Source organism: Pteronotus mesoamericanus, unplaced genomic scaffold, assembly GCF_021234165.1.
Source record: "Pteronotus mesoamericanus isolate MK-2021 breed Mesoamerican mustached bat unplaced genomic scaffold, CSHL_Meso_final contig_73, whole genome shotgun sequence".
Classification (NCBI taxonomy): Eukaryota; Metazoa; Chordata; class Mammalia; order Chiroptera; family Mormoopidae; genus Pteronotus; species Pteronotus mesoamericanus.
This window is the reverse complement of record NW_026555245.1, coordinates 10,469,136-10,482,785: the sequence shown is the minus strand read 5'-3', so window position 1 is coordinate 10,482,785 and position 13,650 is coordinate 10,469,136. Positions and strand designations below refer to the sequence as shown.

The 13,650-nt window shown below is 42.9% G+C and overlaps 1 protein-coding gene across 1 annotated transcript in view; it reads left to right on the top strand.

Annotated features, from left to right (window-relative positions):
* The first annotated feature begins 4,446 nt into the window (after positions 1 to 4,446).
* The window catches only part of GCNT1 (glucosaminyl (N-acetyl) transferase 1), a 30,845-nt gene continuing 21,641 nt past the window's right edge, over positions 4,447 to 13,650 (top strand). The window contains exons 1-2 of the mRNA XM_054583008.1: positions 4,447 to 4,582; positions 5,682 to 5,803. The gene's annotated coding sequence lies outside the window, so the exon portion shown is untranslated. The remainder of the gene's footprint in view (positions 4,583 to 5,681; positions 5,804 to 13,650) is intronic.

Sequence of the window (13,650 nt, the reverse complement as noted above, 5' to 3'; positions counted from 1 at the left end):
TAAAGTTTAATCAACTGAAGTTAGTAGGCATTTTGTGCAGATTGGTCAGGGGGCACAGACAGCTCAGCTAATCATTTATGAAATGAAGAAGATAATTTAGAGGGTCCGTGTCTAGCCACGGCACAAATAAACAAGGGAGCTCGTTGTGAGTCCTACCTAAGTCACTTGAGCAAAGGTGGTGGTTTTTCCACAGGAAGCTGCTTTCTGGAACACAAAATGGTGTGGGTGTAGGGGTTTCTTTAGCCATCACTATCTTCTGGGAGCACAGAGTTTGGGTCGCTGGCCCTTACTTGGGTCAACACTGTCCCTTTACTTGAGTTGTACTTTTAACCACAGTTTTATGATATTTAAAAAATATATTATAGTTGTATCAATTATCACTGTAACAGCTGTGTTTACCAGTAGATCCTTACATCTATAATATTAGGATACTGGGTATTTGAAGTCATGAGCTTACTCCCTGTGCCAGTTATTATGGCATATCTTGAAGCTCAAACCCATTCCTCTGTACGCCGTTTGGTGATGCTGTGGCTGTGACTCAGGAAACCGTGTTTCCTATTAGGTTTTGCCGTTGTGGGGTGCCTGAGGTGACAGGAAGTCTGGAGTAGGGAGAAGGGACTTGCTTCTCAATAGCAGCGAGCTGGAACTGCCACTGTCACCCGGCAATAATTGCTTTCCCTGCCCGCAGCAGTTGATTCCAATTGCTTGTTTTTAATCTACCTTCTCAGACCCAGCGACCTACATTTACCTTCGGAAATGCCACCACTGGCTGGGTATGGCCCCTTTCCTGGAGGTCTGAGTCTCGGCTCCCTCAGATTCCTCTTCCAGCTCTTAGTTTCTGATAGTCTGAACACTTCTCAGTGTCAGATGCTTCCTGCATTTACTATCTCTCTGTTGCAATGTTTTCCTTCATGCGTTTCCAACCCTCCTTTGCCTATTTAAGCAATTCCTTAAAGTCTCCGTAAAAGTAACTGCTGAGGTTCCTGTTTTCTGACTAGACCCCGACACCCCTAAAAAACCCCAGAAATATCTTCTGAACCACTTGTATAAGTTTATGATGGGTATATGTTATTGTGGCAATTAAGTTACATTTATAGGATACATGTAGTATCCGAATGACAAAAAGATATATTCTAAAAGTTAATTTATAAGTCCATTGTTTGGATCTTGAAAATAATTTTCTTGTCAAAACAGTATTACATATTAAAATTAGATGATCATCTCAATCCATAATATAGGATGCTCATAATATACCTGAAGCAAAATATTGTACAAATTGTGTTAGGGAACAGAATTAGCATTGTTTTGGCAATGTTAAAGAACAGAATTCAACAGAGCAAATTCAACAGAGGTGTGAAGATCTAATTGGCTTAATTAAAGTAATTCATGAATTGGGCAGCATCCTACCCAGCAACTAGAAGGGGAACTCCATGAGTTGTATAAAATGGAAAGCTTTTATAGGCAGAAAGAAGTTAAATGAGTATATAACTTTAGGCAAGAACACCTCCCCTTATGGGATGGTAGGGGATTTTTATCAGACTACTGATTTCATTATTTCACCAGGAAATTACAGAGTGATTGGTTTAAAATCCCACTTTTAGGAGAGGGTGAAACTGCAATTAGATTAGTTATTAAGCTTTGGTTTGGTGATGTGGCTTAGCAAAGTAACTCCATGTTGGCTTGTGTTTCTTTTTTTAACAGCAACATATATTCAAAGTTTCAGTTACTGGGCTAGTAATGTCATCGAAGTCCGACTGCCTGCCTCTACAAAAGCCAATACTCAAGAGGCAGGTGCTGATAGCATTCGCAGATGCTGGCCACCTGCAAGATGGGGGACTCATGTCTCAAAGTGCATCTCTACCTCTCACTGGAGGCAAAGCTTTTCTTTATAAGGAGGGAAAGGGGAACAGAACAAAGAGAACAAGGGAGGGGGTTGCAAAGTTCTCTACGCGCAGACTAGCCCAGTCCATTCTGATAAGGCAAGCGATGGTCAGTGTGCTCTTCCTGTCATCCTGAGTTCATGTCATTCTGGGTCCACTGCTGAAAGTCAGCAAATCTTCTGGAGCTGGGATGCTTGAAAGTTGGAGTCTGTATCTTTTGAAGCCAGTTCCTCGGATTCTTACACAAACATGCTCTTCATGTAGAAGCCACATATTAGAATCCACACTTACAGAAACAATGTCAAAAGAATGTTGAGGTAGATTATAATTTCCTACTGTTATAATTTTCCACTGTTACAATAACAAATTTTATTCACCTTTTTATTTTTTTATTTTTAATTTTAAAATGTTAGTGATGTTTAAATTATTAAATTATTTATATTATATTACTGTATCAACTATAAATCATTGAAATTTTAAAATAAATTTAAATAAGTATTAATTTTTTATACCAAACCTTCAAAATCTGTGTATTTTACACTTCTCACACATTTCAATGCTGTCTAGACACATTTCATGGGCTCAGTAGCTGCTGCAGTAGAGGCTACTGCATTAGACGATACAACTCTTGAGTATATTGCCAAAGAGTAGAATTGCTGGGTCACAGGATGTGCACAGTTTTTTCTTTTTTCAGATACAAATGTTTAACAACATGAGTAGATAATCAAAAGCAAGCAAATCTGATCACTCCTTTAGAAATCCAAAAGTATATTCTTGCCAGCCTACTAAGTATTGGTGATTAAAAACAAACTTAAAATATCCTTTATGTAACTTAGCCCAGTAAGAAAAAAACTGGTCAAGTGAGAATGGAGGAAATATAGTTAGTCTAGTGGAAAGAATTGAAAGGCTTAGTTTCAAACATTGACCTAATAAAACTTGTGCCTTTGATTTCAGAATGCCATATGTGGGTTTTGCAACAAACTTGACTTCACAATGTCTTTACTTAAGGAATTTTAATATATCATTATGTCCCTTAGTAAAAAAGGTCATCTGGATTAGCAATAGTGGGAGAAAACAAACTGCAATTACTTTTTTGTTGTTGTTGTTCTGGATGAAATGCAAATTCTGTGTATATTTGGGTTCACACTTTTGTTCCCATGATAAAAAATAAAAAGAGTTTAAAAGAAGCTCATGTGTTCCCTTAGTTCTAGGTCCTCCACATAATGTATTATAAGACGATTACTTTCCTAAGAAAAATTAAAGCAAGACGTTCCAAAACTGTCATTGGAGGAGGAATCTCCTTGGGAAAAGGGCAACCTTTACTTTCCTCCAGTTATATTTCATTAGCTCCACTTATTATTAGCTCTACTTAGGTGGCTCTGTCAACCTCTGCTCTGCGTGGACCTAAGAACGCCACCCCCCCGCCCCACACACACCCTCGCCCTGGACACTATTTAGCCTCATCAGGTCCAAAGCGCAAAAGGGTCGGCATCAGAGACTCAGTGGTGTCCTCCAGGCCAGCCCAGCCCTGCTTTCTGCATGCCTAGAGCAATGACCTTCTTTCGTCAGAACGATGGTCAGCAAGCAGTTACAGGGAACGCTACCTGCTCACAGGGTCTCAGGCTTTACCCGACAGATCCAGCAGGACACGGTGGGTAGGCACTGCGTATGTTCCTTCATGCAATACCTGCGGGTTAAATTAATAAATGATACAAAGATGAGTAAGAACCTGTTTTCCTACCAGAGGTAACAAATCCAACGGAAGAGGACAAATAGACAATGTTACTCTTGTTACAAAGGACATTGTCAACTTTTATAAAAGACCCAATGCTCTATGCTGTAAGGGCGGGCGAAAGATGTTCACTGCTTTGCATGGCCCTGTGGCTTGTTCCATACGTAATGTTAGTTTTTATGGGAAAGTACCCATTAACGTAATGTTTTTATTTATATTTATTTGCTTGTTTGTTTGTTTGTTTATAGAGAGAGGGGAGGGGAGGGAGAAAAAGAGGGAGAGAAACGTGTGAGAGAAACATTGGTCGCTTCTCGCATGCGCCCCACGGGGATCCCATGCTCAACCAACTGCCCCACACCGGTCAGGGCGAACATAGTGAGTTTTCAAATACCAAATTTAGTAAGCAAGATTCATGAAGGGTGGAGGGCAGGAAAAACATGGTCATCTCTGAACTTTATACGATATAAAGAACGTTGGCATCATCTTTTTCCTTTTTTGTTGTAAAACATTTTCATGTTTAAAATCAGAAAAAGCAGTACTTCTCGCGTTTCCTGCCTCTGAGGAAGGGGACGTAAAATTTTGAAAAAGACCCCATTCACACGCCCAGCCCTGAAGCCCTTTGGAGAGCTGGGAACCAACGCGAACCTGAGGAGGCAGAGGCAGGACCTCCTCCCAGACGCCGGTACAGCCCAGAGGGCGCGAAGGCCCCGGCCAGGAGCGCGAGCCCCAGGCCCGGCGCGCGCGGAGGTGGGCTGGCCGGCGAGGCGGTGGGCGGGGCCCAGGGGGAGGCCCCAGGGGCGTGGCGTGCTGGCGGGGTCCGGGAGGCTGGAGTTGAGGTACCAGAACGCTGGGAACTCAGCGCAGAGCCCCGGGAGCCCGTGCCTGGAGGGGAACGAGGCCGTGTGGCTTCTCTGGGTTGCTACACTATACCGTATTCTCCCGCGCCCCCGGCGCCACACTCTCGCTGCAGGTAACCAACCCCCTACCGGCTTCGCAGTTTCGCCGCCTGGCGACCGGGAAGGGATGGGAAGGATGGGAGGGGTAGCCGGCTCTCGGCGTCCCGCTGCCTGGAGCGGGGTGGGCTCCGCCCGCGTAGAGGAAGCAGAGTTGGGGCAGGAAGAGGAGGCACGCGGTGGGAACCCTCTGCAAGCGTGTGCGCCGAGGGCGGGGGACGACGCAGGGCGCTGTCCCGCGATCCTACTTTTCGGTCCGATCAGTGGCGACGGGAACTAACACTCTGTTCCCCAGTTTCACCTGCGAGCCACATTTTCTGGCCTCTTTAACCTTGGTTCGCAAAGGGAGTGTAAGCTTAGAAATCGGAGGAGTTGGCTGCAGGCGTGGATAGGCTAGAAGCGAGCAGTCACTCACTGCGGTCCCCTGGGTGCCAACGACTTTAACTTCATTTAATCATAACCGTAGCCCTGCGAAAGAAGTTTACCCCCTTTTCACTGATGCGGAAGCCGACGTCAGCTTGACAAGTGACACCTTGGCGACTGGAACCACTAGAAAAGACGCTAGTGGGGGTGGAGGTGGAAGTGAGGGAGCTCAGAAGTCCTCAGGCTTCTCCCAGCCTTCCTGCTTCCTCCCTGATCTTCATGCGCAAGCCTAGGAAACTCGCGCTGCTAGTTCTATTATGAAAACAGGTGATCAGGTGATCCTTCTTAAACACAGTGTCCTTCCCTTCCCTTCCCTTCCCTTCCCTTCCCTTCCCTTCCCTTCCCTTCCCTTCCCTTCCCTTCCCTTCCCTTCCCTTCCCTCCCTGCCTTCCCCTCTTCTCTCTCTCTTTTTTCTTTTTTTTGCACCAATTTCTGATTCCAGTTCTTTCAGCTTTTGGTCATTAGCTTTTGAAGAGTTAGCTCTCACTCAGAGCCGTTTTCCTTCCCGTACAGCGCTTTATCTCAGATGCAGAGCAAAACACAGGCACTCTTGCCTGCCACACACTTCTCATTTTTCACGGTGCACAAGGTCGCCTGGTGATCCAGCCTGAACCTAATGGGCTGCCCAGGGAGGTAAGTTTTGTAGTCACCTGGCATCCTGCGCACTCTTTGCTTTGTTATTTCTCTCTATAGGGAGGAGAGGCTTTGTTTCAGGAATAGTACAAGAGGCGAATTGGAAGGATACATGGTGTTGAGAGGAAGCGATGGTGTCTGGAGATGAGAACACGGCCACAGCTATTTGTGGCCTGAATTCGGTGAGTGATAGGTGAGAGACTCGGTCAGGGACTGGTCTCCTCCTCTGGGCTTTCTGACCCCCCTTTCAGAGCTGTTCTGAAAGGCAGGTTTGTTTTATAAAGGGGTGGCGGAGGGGTGAATGGTTTTCAAAGATCAGTGTAAATTACCTGCTAGGAGCCCAGACAGTTCCAGACAAGCTCCCCCCCCCCCCCCCCCCCCCACAAGGCTTTGGTAACAGATTTCAGTTCTGGCAAGAGGGAAAAGCTCCGTGGATATCTGGCTATTGCCCAATGAATTTTGTGCAAGCAAGCCTTCAAGATGGTAGTTTGGGGAAACTTTGAGGTCTTAGAAATGGCTAACTCTTCCACTTTTACAAAGTTTTATTGGTGGATAACATAAGATTTTTTACCCCCTCTATTTTATGGTGAGAGTTTGAAGGTTACCCATCACCTCCCTGCACTTCCTTCAGCCTGGCCCTGATAATGAGGTGACTTAGGTGTGGGGTCCCCAAGGGAGCCCCAGGATGGGGTTGGTCATCAGATAAGAGGGTTGGGACTGTTGGCCCCACACACCAACCTCTGGAAAGGGGAGGGGATACCTAGAAGCTGGGTCATGAAAACTCTCGAACAGTCACACTTGCAGAGCTTCTTGCTGGGTCTACGACACCTCAAGGGCTGAGAGCGGGGTGTGCAATGAGAGGGCACGGGAGCCCTGTGCCCTTTCCCCGTACTGCGCCCTGTGTAGCCGTTCCATTTGGCTGTTCCTGAATCTTATCCTTTCTAATACACTGGTATTAGTGGTCACGTGTTTTCAGGAGTCCTATCAAATTTTTCTGACCGTAAGGGTTGATAATGGGCACCCCATTTTCTGTTGACATCCGAAGGGGAGTGTCCTGAATGTGACTGATTCCTTAGTCTGTGGGGTCCGCACTAACTCTTGGGGAGCGAGTGACAGAAGTGAATTGGACGGTTGGATACCCATTTGGTGTCAGAAGTGTCATGAAAACAGCTCAGCCCTGTACACCCGAAATAGCCTCTCACCATCTTTTCTGCAGTCGTTTCCTACCTCTGACCTTGCCCTTGAAGACTAAAGGCAGTAATGCTCAGTTTGAGAGCTTACTCCTCTGACGTGCATCAAAGCCCCTAGAAGGGGAGGCTTCTAGAGGGGAGGGGCATTTTCAAACTGCCCCCTCACCACACAGCCTCGTGAGTCCAGGTTCTCAACGTTGGCTATACATTAGGAGCTTTTAAAGTTCCTGCCATTCAGGTCAAGGTTCAGACCCATTCTACCATGTCTCTGGTAGGGGAACTCAGGTATTGGCACTTCTTGAAGGCTTCTTGGTAGTTTCAATATAGAGCCAAGGTTAGAACCACTCACCCGGGGCAGGTGGAGGGGGGTGGCCCTGAGACCTGTTAAAGCCATTCTGTCCTGTGGAGCCCTGGCTTGTTGCGTGGCGTTTACTCTGTTTGCCAACTGTGTATGAAAATAAGATTGAGATCATTGTGAATCAGATACATTGGAGTCCAAAGCAGGATGTGAATGAAAATCTTTTGGAAGGTTGGAAGAAAGTACAAGATCTTCTATTTGTAATTTTATAAGCATTTAAGAACACAAAATCAATAAATAAAGGCTATTGACAGTGATATTCCTTGGCCCAGAATACCATATTTTGCCATGTATAATATGTACTTTTTGCCCAAACTTTTAAGGGAAAAATAATGATGTACATTATACATGGGTATAATGATTACATACCATGGGTATAATGGGCATAATAGTCGTATGTCTAATGTGCACAAAAATGTGGGTGCGCATCATACATGGCAAAATACGGTATATACTGGATTCCTTCCTTCACTAATTGTAGTTCATTCTTGATTATAGGACTACTTCTAGTCATGAGTTGCTTCTTTCCCATTTGTAATTTAGTTGCTAAACACTAAGAAAGATGTTTTCCCTGAGAATTATTAACCATCTACAAAATCAACTATCTACAGGGACTAAAATAATGCACCAGAGAGGTAAATGGGACATGGTTGGTCTCTGGTGACCTCCAGAGGACTTGCTAAAATCTGGGTTATCAGCCATTTCCTCCACATAACCATTTAAGAATTCTGGCCTAGTTTGGCCAGAGCTTTTTTTCTTCCTTCCCCAAAAATAGCTGAAAAAATTTTATTTAAAAAAAATGCATAACTTGATTTAATATAAATATTGACTCAACTTTTTCTTTTTTTAAACACAAGGGATCAAATCAAATTTGGTTAGTGCATCATTCATTTTGTAAAAAATTTTATTGATTAATTTGAGAGATCAAGAGAGAGACATCAATCTTAGTTGTTCCACTTATTTGTGAATTCATTGGTTGATTCTTGTAGATGCCCTGACTGGGAATTGAACCACAACCTTGGTGTATGTATAGAATGGCTCTCTAACCAACTGAGCTACCCAGCCAGGGGCATCATCCATTTTCAAATGTCTGTCTGAGAAACTGCCATACCTGGTAATTACATTCTCAGGCAAATGAAAAATTCTGACCTCTGAATCATGTGAGTAATGTACATTTTTCATGAAATGAGGTGGTAGGAAACAAATTAACACTAATGATCTCTTTTTGTGTATTGTTTTTTTTTTCCTTTACCGTTTAGTCCCCTTATACTGCCCTCCCCCCCACCCCCACCTTCCGCCTCCACAGTTACCACAGTATTGTTCCTGTCCATGAGTCCTTTTTTTTTTTGGTCAGTCCCTCCCCCGCTTAGCTGTCATCTGCTCTCTATCTATGAGTCTGTCTCTGTTTTGCTTGTTAGTTCAGTTTGTCCATTAGATTCCACATATGAGTGAAATCATATGGTACTTGTCTTTCTCTGACTGGCTTATTTTACTTAGCACAGTGTTCTCCAGGTCCATCCATCCTGTTGTAAAGGGTAAAACTTTTTCTTTTTACAGCCAAGCAGTATTCCATTGTGTAAATGTCCCATAGTTGTTTTATCTACCCAGAAAATGATCTCTTTTGATTCATGTCATACATTATTTCCACTGCATTGAGTCCTTTATGGGCCACCCAGGGAATTGTGTCACTATTTTAATATTTAATCTAATGAAAAATGTATTATGGTTCTAGCTCAGGGTGTCAAATACCTAACTCTCTACCTTAAAAAGGTGGTTTCCAAATGACTACTCATATAAATCAGTTCCCAAATGGCTGTTCATATAAATCAAGAGTGTTTCTCCTGGGGACTATATTCTTAACCACATTGGCTTTGACACAGGATGCATGGCTAATGGTTGTCATGTTTCCTTGTTGGCCATTTGTGGCAAATGCCATGTATATTTAGACCAAGGTTTCTCAACTTTGGTACTTTTGACACATTGGCCAGATAACCCTGCGTTGTGGAGACTGTCCTGTGCGTTGCAAGATGTGTAGCAGCTTTCATGGCCTCTACCCACTAGATGCCAGTAGTCCCTTCCCTCCAGTTATAACAACCAAAAATGTCCCCAGGCATTGCCAAATGTCCCCTGCTACACAAAGTCACACAGTTGAGGGGAAAAAAAGCCAATATTTAAAATGCTGTAGACATTTGTGAATTAAACATTAAGTAAATGCAATTAACATCGAACTTCTAATGATTAAAGGGGCTCTTTGTAAAGTTTAACCAAACATCTGACATTTAAAAATATTTTTACAATAATGATGACTCAACAAGTGTTCCTTGTGAATGGCCGTGTGTGGCCAGCCAGATTTTATCTCCAAAGAAATTTTGATATAGTTATTAAATTTTTACAGTTTAAAATGTTGGAAACTAAGAAGGAATTCTAGAGTAGTTTTCATTTTTCTCTTTTTAATATATTTTATGTCCTCCCATTTAAAAAAAAAATGTGGTGGAATATCAGTGGACCGTGCCTGTTGATTTGGGGAAATGGACATAATCTCTGATATTAGAACCCCAAACAAAAAATTCTAAGCAAAAATTTTAATAATGAGACAGCATAAAATAGGGGCGTGCAAACTTTTCGCATCTCTGGGCAACACTGGAAGAAGAAATATTGTCTTGGGACACATGTTAATTGCAGAAATATTAATGAAAACTGGTAAGCAAATAAAAAGGTCCACGCATAATTTTCATGATATCCACCACCACAGATAAGCATAATAACCCTAATTATGCAGTGGCCCTTTTGATAATGTTTTAATATTATCAAGCAGGTCCCAAGTTTGTGATCACTAGTATAGAAAATGCACATATCTAAGTACTAAAACTTAGTACAAAATGTAGTAATAAAACTAAAGAATGTTTTAAGTAAATTTATGATTTTGTGTTGGACCACATTCATAGCCATCCTGGGCCACATGTGGCCCATGGGCCGTGGGTTGGGCACCCCTGGTATAAACCATGTTCAGACTAGAATTTATTGCATTTTGCCATGTATAATGTGCTCCCATGTATAATGCACACCAATTTGTGGCCCAGACTTTCAGGGAAAAAAATCCTTTGTTTAAATTTTTTAAATAAATTATTTATTTATTTACATTTAGATACTTGTGTTTTGTATTATAAAGGAATTTAAGCATTTATTTTGAACATATTATGGTGCAAGAAATTTTATGCAACAAATAATTACAAAACACAAGAACAGAGGCAAGGTGTTTTAGGCTCTACCCATGTGTAATTCACATCCTTATTTTTCCCTCAAAAATCTGGGCAAAAAAAGTGTGCCTTCTACATGGCAAATATGGTAGATCTAGGAAAAATTAAATGGCTTTTTTCCTAACAGTAAGAACTAAGACAATCATGTATTTCTGTAGTCTGAAAAATCCTAATTTTATGAAAGAGACCCCTATATAATATATGGTAACATATCTAAAGAAGAAATGTCCTCAAACTATGACACTCTTTGTTTAGACCTTAAGCTTGGGAGACTAAAAACACAGCCCTAGTTATTAAAGAGGCATCCTTAGCTAGAGATTGACTCTCCATTGGGTCCCTTCTAGAAATCAAACTAATTTGTAAGACTCAGAATAGGTTACATAATTTGTGAGGCCCCTTGTTTAAAACTTATTAAGAATTTCAAGATGGCGACAGACAGGAACATTAAGCAAAGTTCAGGGTCCTATGTGACTGCACAAACCGATGAAGCTGGCCTTGGTAAAACTCTTCGTCCACAGCTCAAAAGAGGATTGTGGTCACAAATGCAAATCCAAAGAAGGAAATGTTACTGCTACCACAAAACACCCAGAGTTTCTGATGTATTGATTATACTGATATTTCCAATCAGGAATCCTGCATGTATTTGGTAATCAATGCACTAAATATACTAAGAAATCTCTCACGATTATCTTTATTTTGTTAAAGAGGTAGCCAAATTGTGAGGGTCCTGCATATCTGAGTGACCTATTTATGCATTCATTGAACAGCTGTTTACTGTGCACCTGTTAGATGCCACTTGTTGTCAGCTCTGGGACTACACCTGGGAACAGGATGGAACACCTTGCCTTTATGAGCACTCTAGCCTAGTGGCTGGCAGGGAGGGTACTGACGAGCACATAGTCACACAGGCTATCACGTTATAACTAGAATTCAGGAAAGCCTAAGTTGTCCACAGAGCATTTCATCTGGGGACCTAACCTAGTTTAGGGGAAAGGATTACTTAGGGTAGGTCTCCCTAAAAATAGGTATTCAAAATGAGACCTGAAAAATGAGTAGGACATAGATGACTTAGAGGTCGATGTTCTAGGCTGAAAGGGTTGAGAACAAGGCAGGAGTGTGGGCTGGGGTGAGGTCTCTTGGGTCATTTTGAGGATTTTGGACTTTATCAAAAAGGTGATGGGAACCCATTGAATGGTTTTACATGGGAAATGAAGTGATTGGGTTTGGGTTTTTAAAATGATCACCGTTGCTGTGGGGAGAAGGGTTTGGAGGGGCAGGTCTGGTTGGCATACACAGTGCCTTTGTGCAAACTAGAAAAAGGTTTCCCTTCTAGGTAGACCAATTAGAAGAGATGTCCTGCTTTGTCCCAACTAGTCCAGGTCAAAGGCTTCAGCCCCCTGAGCCAGTCACTTTGCACAGGCATAGCCTGTGCAATTCTTTGCGGCCACGCTGGGAGGGGGAGAATGGGGTGTGGGCGAAGAGTGCAGAGGCTTTTCCTGCCGCCCAGAGATGGTGTGGTGATGCCGAATCTGTCGGGGACACAGAGATTGAGTTTGTAGTTAAACTCAGTAAGAAGGTAGTGGTTATTTGGCTGTAGTTGATGGAGAGGGAGGTATCAAGGATGATTCAAAAGTTTCTGGCATAAATTACTGAGTGGGACAGAATGCTGAAAGCATTTATAGTGTCAGAGAACACTGGGGGAGGAGCAGGTTGGCAAGAGGTGGTAGAGGGAGATAAATCACTTGACATGTTTGCTTGGAGAAATCTAAGTGGAATCAAGGAGTAGACAATTGGTGGAAATACATGTTTGGGAGCTGTCGCATAAAAATACTCATGCATATAAAAAAAGATTATCCAAATTGGGGTATCAGATAAGCAGACAAAGGGCTGGCCCCAGACAGTAAAATCATTGTATTTGGAAGAGGAGAAGCTGGTTAAGGCTACTTAGAAGCAAAATATGCATGCAGGAGAGGGAGGAACTTTTTTACCCCACTTGAGATTGGTGAGACTTGAACGTGATCTATTATTGCTGGGAAGTTTCTGGTAGAGAGGATAAGGTTAAAGATTTGGGCAGGAGAAATAAATGATAGGACTTCCTGTTAAGATGGAGGTGTAGGTAGACACACTTCACTTCCTCATGCAACCACAGAGAGAATTACAACTATATCTCAAAATAAATAACAATCATAACTGTTAGAAAATTGAGCTGCATGGAAGTCCGACAACCAAGGATTTAAGAAGCCACGTGCATCCAGACAGGTAGGAGGGGTGGAGTTGTGGAGACGGGCCGAGAGGTATGGAGATGTAGTGTGGTGTGGAGAGGCGGCAGCGGCAGTGGAACAGGTAGTCCCATACTCATGTTTGATGGATAAAAATCAGGAGTGATACCTTGGGAGGAAATGATTCCAGCCCCAGGCCAGACTGCACAGCCCAGGGTTCCATTGCCGGAAGACAAATCCCCATAACTTCTGGCTGTAAAAATCAGTGGGTGTTGGGGTGGTGGAAGAAACTGCTAGATTTTCAAGAGAGTCCATTTAAAGGGCCCACATGGACTTAGAAGTTACGCAAACCTACTCACTGTGGGATTCACCAGCATGGCAGTAGCTGGAAGGGCATCAGTTGCGTGCCAGAAGTGAGTGAAGTGACTGGAAATGGGGCGAGTGCTGGGCAAATCTCCAAAAGCCAGGCAGCACATCATTGTCCCCTCTCCGAGCCCTTCTTCCACACAGAGTCACAAAGTGGTGAAGTGGGTTGCCCTGCCCTGGCTATTACCTAAGGCTCCGCCCCACACAATTTATAGGTGCCTTTTCTAAGACAGGGAGTCAAAGCAGCTCTACCTAATACATAGAAACAAATACAGGAAGGCTGATGAATTGAGGAGACAAAGAAACATGTCCCAAATGAAAGAACAGAACAAGACCCCAGAAAAAGAACTAAATGAAACAGAGATAACCAACCTATCAGATGCAGAGTTCAAAACACTGGTGATCAGGATGCTCAAAAGAAATCACTGAGTACAGCAAAAACATAAGGGAAGAAATGAAGGTTACACTAGATAAATAAAGAAAAATCTACTGGGACCCAACAGTGGAGAGGATGAAGCTGAGAATCAAATCAATGATTTGGAACACGAGGAAGAAAAAAGCATTCAATTGGAACAGCAGGAAGAAAAAAGAATTCAAAAAAATGAGGATAAGCTTAGGATCCTCTGGGACAACTTTTAA